Raw genomic sequence first — 14,402 nt, 5'->3', positions numbered from 1 at the left:
ACATCGTCTTCCTTTATATCGATGTAATCTATCGTCGCCGCCTCTGATTTTATATCTGCAGTGGTAAAAAGTCATTTGGATTGGTGATTTGGAGATGCCCAAGGGTGGAGTGAAAACACTCTGAATTGCTCATTCAGTATTTCACTTACCCTTATTGGTTTTCCTGTAAGTGTACCATCTTTTTCGAGGAGTGGCCCTATTTACAGTGCACCGTAGCTGTTTCTTTGGCATACCTGTAGAAAGCTCTGGGGTTAGATTTTATGTTGTCTATAGCCCAGGCTTCTTTCTGCTCTTTCCTTTTCATGGAGAGTTGCAGACATTTTCGATTTCCAACAGTTTTATTTTTAGGCGGGACTTTTCACTGCTTTCAATCTGTTTGTTTAGGCGATTTGAAATTTTGTACGCCGTCTCATTAGAATTTTCCTCTCACTGGGGATTGTTTCTTGTGTACAGTGGCCTTTCTCTCTGGGACACATTTAGCATATGGCTTGCATTACACGACATGAATTGTTGAAGTTTCACGTCGATGTCTGGCGAGGAGAGACATTTAGGCCAGTTTTGTTTGAGGATCTCTTTCTCAATTTGTTTCCCGTTTGCTTATGGTAGTTCAAGCTGGAAAGATTCTGGGGGTTTCTTGTAGGCTGCATGTCGTGCTCTCTTTTGGCCCGTACATGGTCAGCTCTATCACGCTGTGATCCAGAGTAGTGTCGGTGTCATTTTCACATTATGGATAGATCCATGACATTTGTGAAGCAGAGATCCAGTGTGTTACCTGCCCTGGTTGGTTGGAGTATTACCTGCTCCATGTACAGGGTGTTGATGAGGTTCAGGAGGGACCTCGCCTGTCCTCGTTCACATCTTGTCATTCCTGGAGTGGATGTGTGGTAAGTAGCTTGTTTACCAACCACATGGTTCCGGGTTCAGTCTCACTGCGTGGCATCTTGGGTAAGTGTCTTCTGCTATAGCCCCGGGCCGACCAATGCCTTGTGTGTGGATTTGGTAGACGGAAACTGAAAGAAACCTGTCGTATATATTTATGTATATGTGTGTGTGTGTGTGTATGTGTTTGTGTGTCTGTGTTTGTCCCCCTAGTATTGCTTGACAACCGATGCTGGTGTGTTTATGTCCCCGTCACTTAGCGATGGAATAAGTCCTGGGCTTACAAAGAAAAATCCCGGGGTCGAGTTGCTCGATTAAAGGCGGTGCTCCAGCATGGCCGCAGTCAAATGACTGAAACAAGTAAAAGAGTAAAAGAGTATATATATATAATATACAAAAAGGGTAAAATATAATTAATTTAATAAAATTAATAAATTTCACCTAGTAGTTTTATCGGTATGGAAAATACCATATTTGGTAAGGATTATATTAATTATAATAAAGGGTTAATTGCAACATTGCTCAAAACCACTACCGAAAATATTAGAAATGGTGACCGATTTGGCTGCCATTTCTAATATCTTCGTATGTGGTTTTGAGCACTGATTTATTATATATATTATAGCTGATATATTATAGGCATATTTATATATATATATATATATATATATATATATATGTATATATATATATATATGTATATATATATATATATATATATATATAGTCTGTATATATAATTTATATATATATATAAAACTAATATATATAAAAATATATATATATCTATATATACCATATCCATATAACTATGATAGTATTAGTACTGCTAGTATATAATATATTTATATTCTAAGGTTTTAAGTGATTTCCTATTTGCCTGCATGGACTGTCTCAGGGCATTCATCCTGTTTCTTTCTTTCTTCTTCTGTTTTTTAATTCTGTCTTTCGCAGTGTCGCTCCCTGTTGTCTACTTATTGATCTTTTATCCTAACCACGCTTTAATGAAAGAACTGCTCTGAAGGTGAGGAAAGATAAATACAACAAGGTTTATAGCTTCATATCCCCTTTTTTAATAACACATTTAATGTTCATTGATTGCTAAACTCATTTCCTGTATGTCATCCCTTCTCATCCTGGCTCCTTGCAATTTGCTACTTTCAAGTATGATTGTACAGCCTAATTGTTTGCCTGTCTGTCTAGTTATCTTTTCTGCTATTTCGCTCAATATTCTTTAATACTCACTAAAATACCATTTTTGTATTCTCTTATGTCCGCCATTTTCTTTTTATCATCTTTTTCCATTGGCACTTAATCCCTGTTCGTAATTTAGTGTCCGGAAATAGCATGTCAGGCAATGTAGTCGTTCTTTTCTTCTTATTGATTAGAATGTGCCCCGAGTAAGCCATAGCCTTATTCTCTTTCTAATTACTTATGCATATAATTCTATCACAATCTAACTGCATTAATATAGATCGATCTATCTATCTACCTGTCTGTCTGTCTCTCTATATACCTACCTACCTATCTATTTATCTATTATCTATCTTCTATCTATCTATCTGTCTACCCATCTATCTATCTGTCTATTTATCTTCTTTCTTCTTCTGACTGTCGGACTCTCTCTCTCTCTTCTCTCTCTCTCTATATATATCTATATATATATATATATATATATATATATATATATATATATATATATATATAAATGAAAGAATGGAGTCGAACGAAAACATAGGATAATTCATTCACCTACTATTATATATATATAATATATATATCTGTATGTCTCCATAGCTATCTATCTATCTATCTATCTAATTATCTATCTACGTACCTACCTACTTACATCTCAATCTATCTATCTATCTATCTATCTATCTATCTATCTATCTATCTATCTATCTATATATATATCTATCATTCTGTCTATCTATATATTGATTTCGCTATCTAGCTACCCAGTTGGCTAGTAACATAACTAGAAAAGCAGATAACCTGATATCTACCCAGCCATACTATCTATCTATCCATCCATGCGCCCAGATATCCATTTCTAAGATCTATAGTTGTAGCTGTCTTCTTACTCCCCCCCTCTCTCACTTTCTCTTTTTCTTTATTTCCTCTACTCCGGTTCCTATCTCACCGTCTTTCTCTCTTATATATATATACAGATATATACAGATAGATATTTATATCTAAATTTAAATTTAAGCGTTCACTTCCGGACTCTTTCACTCTGTGAAAGCATCAGTTCAAATCGCACGTGTCTCGAATGGGCTAGAGTATTTCTATTTTGGATGTATTTGGGGTACTTAATTGTGCTCATGACTTAGTGTTTGCTTCTTCCATGGGTATGAGTAAGTATCTCATTTATTTCTTTTGCCACATGTATCACCGACGAAGAGAGGGCTGTTATAAGCTAGCCCTGAAATCGGTCCGATATGGTAATAATGGAATTTTTTAGAAATTTCTGTCCAGCTTTTTTCGAGTAGCGTGCGTATTGTGAAAAAATTATATGGTTAATGGACAATATGTCCAATTTTTCGGCATATTTGGCATTAGAAATTCTTTCGTTTACCTTTATCTATGAATTATACAGATAGACAGATAGGTAGATAGGTAGATAGGTAGATGGGTAGATAGATATGGCCGGTCTATGGGGTTACCCAGGGCTTCGCTTCCATAAAGCGTTTAGCTTTAGAACGTCTCGTCAGTTGCTAATGGCCGGTGGCCTATAAACCACTCTTCAAAGTGGAGCGGGAAGAAAACACCTCGTAACTAGAGTTACCTTCATTGAACTCATAAAGCAAAATATACCGAATATACATTTTTGTCACTCCCATTATAGCTTCGAAAAAATAACTGTTAAAATCGTAGGGCACTCTTCAAAACTTGCACTAAGATTAAGGACAAGGTAAAATTATGACCTGCTTTTATAGCAAGTTGATGCTGGTAGTTTATCCAGACCTCCTCCGACTTTTAGCTCATGAACTGAAAAAACCGCATTATTTATGGGATGATGATGATGATGTGTGTGTGTGTGTGTGTGTATGTATCTATATATACATATATATATGTATGTATGTATGTATATGTAGTATATATATTCATAAACACACACATATATACCAGAATATCGTTGGCAGTGATTTCGAAGTTGGGGCCGAAAATTCGAAGTCACTATCAAAATCACTCTTGTTCAAGAACAAATTTTTACTCTGTTAAAGTCTTGTTTTTATTACAACTGAACTTAAAAGAAAACACTAACGTGCGTGTTTGTATGTATATATGTATAAATATAAATATACACACACATAAACGTGTGTGTATGGTGTGTGTGTGTGTGTGTGTGTGTGTGTGTGTGTGTGTGCGTGCGTCTGTCAATCTCAGTATTTCTGTTCAAAATAATAAACACCGGTAGATGTAGTGGTAGTCGCTGTGTCAGTAACATTAGCAAATTGAAGACAACGAAAAATGGAAATCGCATATGTCCATCGAATTGCTCGGTAATTACCGCCCATCCCGGAAGTAGTTTCGAAACGAGCGATAGCAGACGACAACAACTTCCTGTTGTCACAGATGCCGAACAAATATCGAGGATATACATACATGCATAAACACATACATACATACATACATACATACATTCATACATATATACATATATACATGCATACATACATACATGCATATATACATACCTGCACAAATATATATCATCTAAACTATACATGACTTCTATAATGATTTCATGTGTTAGTGTGTGCACGTGCGTGTGTATATAGCTGTAAGTGTGCTTGTGAGTGTATATGTTTATTTGCTTGTGTATGTATTTATGCGCGTTATACTTGAGTGGAAGAATTTGTAGGAACCAATAGACAGTTTAAGATACAGGTATATACTATGTATATATATATATATACATAGATACATACATATATACATACATATATATATGTGTATGTATGTATATATATATATACACACACATACATTCACATACCTATAGTACATGCATACAAATTCATTCACACACACGCGCACACACACACACACACACATACACACACACACATATATATATATATATATATATATATATATGTACACACGCACACCTTTATATTTGTGTGGTGCGCATTAGTCCTGCTTTATGTATCTCTATATAATGTGTGTGTGTGTGACTGTTTGTGTTTGTGAGCGTGTATATATATATTTGTAAGGTAGCTATAGGCAATAACTGTTATATTTTCAAATGTACTAACTCCAGCATAGAACCCGTTGAGGTACAATAAATTGAAACCTACGAGTATTAATAATAATGTTAAAATAGCTTAAAACACGTGAAAAATAATTCGACTGAAATGCTCTAAAATAAAATTCGTATACTATATAACTGTGTCATTCTCTTTATATTACTTACTAGCATATCGCCCGGCGTTGCTCAGGTTTGTAAGGGAAATAACTATAAAGCATTTTTAGAGAGTTATGCCAAAAAAATAGCCAAAAAATGAAAAAAAAAGATGGTAAATTTTTTTTTGAGAGAAAAAAGGTTGAGTTGCGTCCCTAGACAGTCTGTGTTTGTTTTTTTTTATTCTCGACCCCATGTCGAATTTATCGATTTTTTTCAGAACTGGGGGAACTTTTCAAAATTTTCGCTGCGTTAGTTTTGAATATGACATTGGGCTATGTGTGTGTCAAGTTTCATCAGAATCGGTTGAAAGCCGTGGTCAGGTGAGGGTACGAGAAAACAGACACACAGAAACACGCACAGACAAACTGCCGTTTTATATAGAGAGAGATTACAACGGAGAGCCAATGGCCCAGTGGTTAGGGCAGCGGACTCGCGGTCATAGGATCGCGGTTTCGATTCCCAGACCGGGCGTTGTGAGTGTTTATTGAGCGAAAACACCTAAAAGCTCCACGAGGCTCGGCAGGGGATGGTGGTGATCCCTTCTGTAACTCTTTCACCCACACCTTTCTCTCACTCTTACTTCCTGTTTTGTTTGTACCTGTATTTCAAGGGACCGGCCTTGTCACTCTCTGTGTCATCCTGAATATCCCCGAGAACTACGTTAAGGGTGCACGTGTCTGTGGAGTGCTCAGCCACTTTACACGTTAATTTCACGAGCAGGCTGTTCCGTTGATTCGGATCAACCGGAACCCTCATCGTCGTAACCGACGGAGTGCTTCCATTCCACTTATTACACGCACGTACAAACACACACATGTACACGCACAAACACATACACACATGTATAAAATATATATATATGTCGCTGTGTGGTAAGTAGCTTGCTTACGAACCACATGGTTCTGGGTTCAGTCCCATTGCGTGGCACCTTGGGTAAGTGTCTTCTACTATAGCCTCAGGCCGACCAAAGCCTTGTGTGTGGATTTGGTAGACGGAAACTGAAAGAAGCCCGTCGTCGTATATATGTGTATATATATATATATGTATGTGTATATATTTGTGTGTCTGTGTTTGTCCCCCCCCCCCCCAACATCGCTTGACAACCTGTAACTTAACGGTTCTGAAAAGAGACCGATAGAATAAGTACTAGGCTTACAGAGAATAAGTCCTGGGGTCGATTTGCTCGACTAAAAGGTGGTGCTCCAGCATGGCCACAGTCAAATGACTGAAACAAGCAAAAAAGAGGATTATATATATATATATATATAATATATATATAGAGAGAGAGAGAGAGAGAGAGAGGAGGAGGAGAGAGAGGAGAAATGCAAAATACATTAAGAAATTGGTGAAACAATTCATAAAAGCAAAGTGGAAATAAAAGACGAAAGATGCTGGCATCACAGGAAGAAGTAAAAAAAAAAGGGTAACAAGACGATAAGGGTTAAAATTAAAAGGGGACGAAGAGAAAGCTAGAGATAAGAAAGTAGAAGAAAAACGGATCGGAAAGAAAAAAAAACTAAGAAAAGACATGAAGGAAAGATGAAAAGAAAAATGAAGTAACGAAAGAGAAAGTGGGAAACGAAGAGAACAAAAGACAAAGAGAAAATTAGCCGAAAGAACGAAAGGCGAGAAGAAAACTAGAAAACGATGAAACGAGATTAGGCAAATACTGAAAGCATGGGTAAAAGTGTCAAACAATATGTCGGAAACAGCTTCTGGCAAGTTTGTAGATGAAGAAACTGTGCGATTGATTTCTTTATCTTAGAAGTTCTTGTTTTGAATTCTTTTATCTTTTGTGTTTTATATCGTTTCAATCACTGGAGTGCGACCATGCTGGAGCAACGTTTCGAAGGGTTTAGTTGAACAAATCGACCCCAGTACATATTTTAAAACCTACAAATATATACGTGTGTGTGTAAGTGTATGTATATAATATATTATATATATATAATATATTATATATATATGTATGTGTGTGTATGTATGTATGTATTTGTATGTACACATATAAATATATATATATATAATATATATATATAACACCATGTCACCCTCCTTGGTAAATAGCAGCCCATCTTCTAGTAGCAATCTTGAACTTCCTGGACCACACCATTCGGTCATACCAGGAATCTGAAGGAAACGGACGCCCATTAGGAGCCTGCAGAACTTCCTGAAAATATACACTGTACAAGAAAAAGTGTACAGTTTAATGCAGCAAGTAGTAGGAATGCAGAAATGTAGAAGCCACCATTATGGACAGGAAACAGGAGTTTCTTCATTAAAACCACTCCTAACTTCTTCCTGTTGTTGATACCGTTGGAAAATCTTGATTATAGCTTTCTTTGACTTTTCGTATGTTGTTACCCATCCTTTTCCACACCCGTCTACCTAATGGGAAAGCAAACTGCGCACCTTGTTGTTCGTTTAATCTGACCCTATTATTATACAATAGTTTCAGTTCAGTCGCAAATAGTATAAGCTGTCAACGTTTTTCCAACTCACATCAAATTCAACTCAATTACAGAATCTTGTCTGTCGCACCTCCGACATAAGTTGTTTTTGTTTTTCACGAGTTTTCTTTGTTTTAGATATGAAAAAACTCCGGGCAAAGATATTTTTAAACATTATTCTAGGTCTCATGCGAATCTCCAGTAAAGATTCGTCGACAAAAATTTGTAGCGTTCTTTCCAGTCTGACATCGACGTTTATGCATACATGCATACAAACACACATATATACATACATGCATACATACATACGTACATACATACATGCATACGTACTTACATGCATACGTACATACATACATGCATACGTACTTACATGCATACGTACATACATACATGCATACGTACTTACATGCATACGTACATACATGCATACGTGCGTGAGCTGGTAGAATCGTTAGCACGCCGGGCGAAATGCTTAGCAGTATTTCGTTTGCAGTTACGTTCTGAGTTCAAATTCCGCCGAGGTCGACTTTGCCTTTCATCCTTTCGGGGTCGATTAAATAAGTACCAGTTACGCACTGGGATCAATATAATTGACTTAATCCGTTTGTCCCCTCTGTGTTTAGCCCCTTGTGGGTAGTAAAGAAATAGTAAGTACGTACTAACGTACATACATACACACATACACATACATACTTTTATGTATATATATGTATATGTGTGTGTATAAAAGAAGAAAGAAAATGGAGATAAAGAAATTTAATAATTGTTTATTATTAACAGATTGGTCATCTTCGCGTCTTACAGCCGTTTCAGTTGATACTCAATAATGTAGTTTTGTACATTAAATATACATATATATTTCATCAGTGGAAAAAAGATGTACCTTTGGATGTTGTATGTGGGCTTATCCAAAAATACTAGGTATTCATTCTCCAGAAATAATATATTTTGAACCAGTATTTCTTTGGATGTAACCACCCCCTCATGAGGTTAACATATCCTCTAATTAAATTTTATGGCTCAGTGGTTAGAGCGTCGAACTTACGATCATGAGGTTATGAGTTCGAATCCCGGACGGAGCTGCGTGTTGTTCCAATTCACTCAGCTGTAGAAATGAGTTGCGACGTCACTAGTGCCAAGCTGTATCGGCCTTTGCCTTTCCCTTGGATAACACTGGTGGCGTGGAGAGGGAGGGGTTTCAGCATATATATAATATGTGTGTGTGTATGTGTGTGTGTGTGTGTATGTCTGTGTATATATGTATATATATGTTATATATATATATACATATATATATATATATATATATATATATATATATATATATAGATTATATATATATGTATATATATATATATATATATAAGAACAAACTTACTTAGAAATGGATGCGTGCGTTCCGTCATATAATAAATTAATAAATAAAACATATGCATATATACATACATATATGTACGTACCTACATGTACATGTATATATACATGCATATATGGGTACAGGACACCAAAAAACGTCGAACGTCCTGTACTCTATTTTTTCCTTGTTTAAGAAAAATGTCCATTTCCTTGGTTTTGTGTCTTTGTTTTCGTTTCTCATTGTGTTTTTTTGGTGTCCTGTACCCATATATGCATGTATATATACATCATGTAGATGTAGGTTCGTACATATATGTATGTATGTATATATGCATATGTCTTATTTATTAATTTGTTATTTATATATATATATATATACAGGGTGTCCCAAAAGTCACTGATGGGTTTTAATCTTTAATAACTTCCTTAACTTTATAGATAAATGCCTGAAAAATTGTTACAATATAAAGGACATAATAGAAATTAATATGCATTAGTCAAATTTTGTAATACCACTACATTCATCATACATATGAAAAATTATATTGCTTAAATGGCGGCCATTTTCAGCTTCGCACGCCCGTGCTCTTTCCAAAACTTGCACATAACACCCTCAAGAGTTTCAGACCCCGCTTCTCTGATTTCTCTATTGATGTTCTCCTTCAGTTGCACCAGGGTCTCCAGTTTGTTGACGTAAACCTGCTTTTTCAGGTAGCCATGATTGAGACCTTTTTGCGTCTGGCCATTCAAAGTTGACCTCACACATGGTTCCAGCAAGATGTGGCAACTGCTCATACCGCTAGAGGATCAATGTAGCTGCTACGGCAGTGCTTTGGTGAGAGAATAATCTCCCGCTACGGCAATATCAACTGGCCTTCGCGTTCCCCATACTTGATTAGCCTGGATTTTTTTTTTTTTTAGGAGATTTACGTTAACAAACCGAAGACCGTGGTGCAACTAGAGGAGAACATCGATAGAAAAATCAGAGAAGTGGGGTCTGAAACCCTCGAGTGTGTTATGGTGGATGGAAGCACTCCGTCGGTTACGACGATGAGGGTTCCGGTTGATCCGAATCAACGGAACAGCCTGCTCGTGAAATTAACGTGTAAGTGGCTGAGCACTCCACAGACACGTGTACCCTTAACGTAGTTCTCGGGGATATTCAGCGTGACACAGAGAGTGACAAGGCCGGCCCTTTGAAATACAGGTACAACAGAAACAAATAGAAGTAAGAGTGAGAGAAAGTTGTGGTGTGAAAGAGTACAGCAGGGATCACCACCATCTCCTGCCGGAGCCTCGTGGAGCTTTTAGGTGTTTTCGCTCAATAAACACTCACAACGCCCGGTCTGGGAATCGAAACCGCGATCCTACGACTGCGAGTCCGCTGCCCTAACCACTGGGCCATTGCGCCTCCTGTGTTATGGTACAAGTGTTAGAAAGAGCACAGGCGTGCGAAGCCGAAAATGGCTGTCATTTTTCATATGTAGTGTAGTGATGTTGCAAACTTTGACTTATGCATATCAATTTCCATTATATCTTTATATTATATCAAAATTTCATGCATCTATTTATAAAATTAAGGACGTTATTAAAAATTGAAACCCATCTGTGACTTCTGGAACACCCTGTATACACCCTGTATATATACGTATACGCATATGCGGTCTACATGTAGGTATATAGGTACATATATATATATACGTATACGTACATGAGGTCCTCGATAGTATAGTGGTAAGTATCCCATTATGTCACGCGGAAGATCTACGAATGATTCCCTACCGGGTGGCTCTCATATTCCCTCCATAGGCGTTGGCGTGGCTGAATGGTAAGAATTTTGCTTCCCAATCACATGGTTCCGGGCTCAGTCCCACTGCGAGGCAGCATGGGTAAAAGTCTTCTACTACAGCCCCGGGCCGATTAAAGCCTTCTGAATGGATTTGGTAGACGGAAACTGAAAGAAGCCCGTCGTATGCATGTGTGTGTGTGTGTGTGTGTGTGTGTGTGTTAATGCGTTACGTCCCCGTAACTTAGTTTGCACGTTGTCACTGTTCTTAGACGGAACGTTTATGGTATAGTTATTTCATAGTATTTTTATTTGCTTGTACCAGCAAGCAGAAACAATTATTTTTAAAGTATACAGTAGTATTTTTCTGGAATGCTATCAATATAATGAAATACCAGTAAATAATTACTTGCAACGAATTTTGAGGATTGGAACAGAGTACAATTGTATTTTGTACCACTATTGTACACCTAAATGTATATATCTTTTTATTCCTAATTGAATTTAGCGTTCTAGTTTCTAGAGACACGCCCGTAATTTTCTTTTACAACAGAATACGTGGTCAGTCCACCAAGTATTCATTTAGTGGTTAACTGGCATTAAATATGTCATTAGGGCGTTGTTAATTGTATAACCGTAGCTAGAAGGATTAGATACGTGGTGATGTTACAACTAGTTTCATTGTTCTCAACTCAGGTTCCACTTAAAGTACCTTTTATGCCCTAAGGTGTGGTACACTATAAAATATTTAGCTGTCGGACAGCTTTCACAAATCTCGGCCAAATCATATTTTGTTTTCTATCTATGTGTGGATTCTGATTTCAAATTCTCCTCCAAAGTCTGCCTTGTCTTACATTCCACTCTAATCGATCAAAAGGACGGGGCAATAATAATGTATTGAATTTATTCAGTCAAATAAGCCCCATCTGGGACAAAGGTTTTGTATCAATGTGAAAAATGTTAAACGGGCGTATAAGCTTTTTTTTTGTATGTTACATACAGACTATCATGTGAAAGTTCCCATTCCATTTCTCTCTCTTTCTCTCTCTATCTATGTCTCCCTCTCTCTGTCTCCCTTTGTCTCTGTCTCTCTTACTGTCTATGTCTCTGCCTGTCTCTTTCTCTTTCTCCCCTTCTCTCTCTCTCTCTCCTCTCTCTCTCTCTATCTATCTATTCATCCAGTCCATCTATCTGTCCATCTCGTGTAAGAGTATGAATATATGCACTCATATGTATATGTATATGTTGTATTATGGGTATGTACCCACACCCATGTGGGTATATATGTAGACTGATTTTATTACATAATCTCCGAAGAGGCCTTATGATATTTTTGTAAATGTCTCATTTATATCTATATATTGACCAACCATAAAGGGCTAATATTGGTAAAATGAGACATACTTATTTACATGGCCGAAACAGCTGTAAGATGTAATCTATACTTATATTTATATTTACTTATATTTATATTCTCTTTTATATATATTTCACATATTATACAACATTACTCTTTTATGCACACTTTTTTTATGTACATTCCTTTATGTACACTGTTTTGTTCTGCTTTTATATTTAACCCTACAGTCTCTTATGTAGTGGTTTAATAAAGTATGTGATTGAGTATTATCTGGTAATGATATTTGATTTAGATGTATTTCTCCATTTTCTTATCTTGTATATATATATATATATATTATATAATATATATATATATATATATATATATATAGATATGTAAGTATGTATATATATATATATATATGTATATATATATATATATGTATGTAAGTATATATATATACATATATATATATATATATACTTTCATATAAATATATATATATATATATATATATATATATATATATATATATATAGATATATATATATATATACTTTCATATATATATATATGCATACTTTCATATATATATAGCGCAAAACAAAACGGAACCCAAAAATCTGCCGTTACTCCCTCCGTGGGAGGATGTGTTTGCGACAAGACTGTCTTTTCACTCACCTTCCAGGAACTAGACGCATCAACTATGGAGCATCCATGAACAGACAACCACATCACATTCCTCTTACAAACGGAATCCCAATATCTGCCGCTATTCTCTTCATGACAGATTATGTTTGTAACAAAGCTGTCCTTTTACCCACCTAGCAGGAACTAGACGCTCCATTAGTAAATATAGTGGCACTAAGAAAAGTGGTAGTATTGTGAGTGACCCCACCAACAGATACGGCCACGCTAAACCTGCTCCTTATCCAAACTCCACAAACTCCAATCACCACAATAGCTAACTGTATCGCCTCCTACGGCAAAAATGGTTCCTTTCCCCCACATAAACCGGGGAACAAAATATCCAGCCGAAAAAACAAAGGTAATAATAACATTAATTTCGTGGTGGGAGGGACTGTCTAACAGAAAGCCATTAAAGGAGCATAAGATCGAACAATGCTTCAATCGGACCTATGCACAGTAACCCAATGGGCACAAAAAAAACATTATGCAGTTGAACGGAAGAAAAATTTGAGCTCATCCGCTTTGGAAGAGAATGCACACTCAAACAACCATATACACTACCGTCGGATAATATCAGAGACTTAGGTGTAACTGTCGACAGCAACCTTAGCTGGAGTGCGCGCATCAAAAAAGAAACGTCGATGTTGCCTGCAGAATGTGGTCATGGATCTTCAGAACTTTCCAATCTAGGGATCATGAAACCATCATCCTTCTCTTCTCCACATTCACGAGGCCCCACCTCGAATACTGCTGTCCATTGTGGTCCCCCTACAAAAAACAAAACATAATGTGGATTGAAGCGCCACAAAGATCAATCTCAAAAATGATAAATGCCTTAATGGGACTTGATTATTGGGCTCGACTTAAAAACAGCTGAAGCTCTATTCTCTGCAACGCCGCCGTGAGCGATACATTATTTGCACCATGCGGAAAATATTCCACCAATATTATCCAAATGATATTGACATTGTGTTTACAATTCACCCAAGACTAGGTCCCCGTGCAATGCGTCTCCTGCAAAGGTCGAGATCACATCACATAAGAACATTGCGACACAATTTCTTCACTGCAAATGGTCCTGCACTTTTCACTGTTATCCAAAACGAAATTAAAGTAGAAAAAGACCCCACAACTTTCAAACGGTTCCTGGACAAATTCCTCCAGGAAATACCGGATAAACCACCTACACCTGAATACGTCTCAACCAACAACAACTCTCTGCTCGAGTAGTCCCTGGTGTCCCGAAAGAATTAACTAAAAGACTTTTCCAGGTGGTGCTATTGAATTAGTTATAGCCTGAGCCGACCAAAGCCTTGTGAGTGGACTTGGTAGACGGAAATTGAAAGAAGCCCGTCATATATGTATGTGTGTGTGTGTGTGTGTGTGTGTGTGTGTGTGTATGTTTGTGTGTTTATGTCCACGTCACTTAGCGGTTCGGCAAAAGAGGCCGACAGAATAAGTAATAGGCTTACAAAGAAT

General features: G+C 36.8%; 1 long non-coding RNA gene across 1 annotated transcript in view; it reads right to left on the bottom strand.

Moving 5' to 3' along the window:
• LOC118763298 overlaps window positions 1-12,973 on the bottom strand; it is a 27,465-nt gene extending 14,492 nt beyond the window's left edge. The window contains exon 1 of the long non-coding RNA XR_004999049.1: window positions 12,849-12,973. This is a non-coding gene — a long non-coding RNA (uncharacterized LOC118763298). The remainder of the gene's footprint in view (window positions 1-12,848) is intronic.
• Window positions 12,974-14,402: the final 1,429 nt, after the last annotated feature.

This window comes from Octopus sinensis, linkage group LG4, assembly GCF_006345805.1.
Source record: "Octopus sinensis linkage group LG4, ASM634580v1, whole genome shotgun sequence".
Lineage (NCBI taxonomy): Eukaryota > Metazoa > Mollusca > Cephalopoda > Octopoda > Octopodidae > Octopus > Octopus sinensis.
Note: the sequence above shows the minus strand (reverse complement) of the source record. Positions and strands in the feature narration are given on the sequence as shown.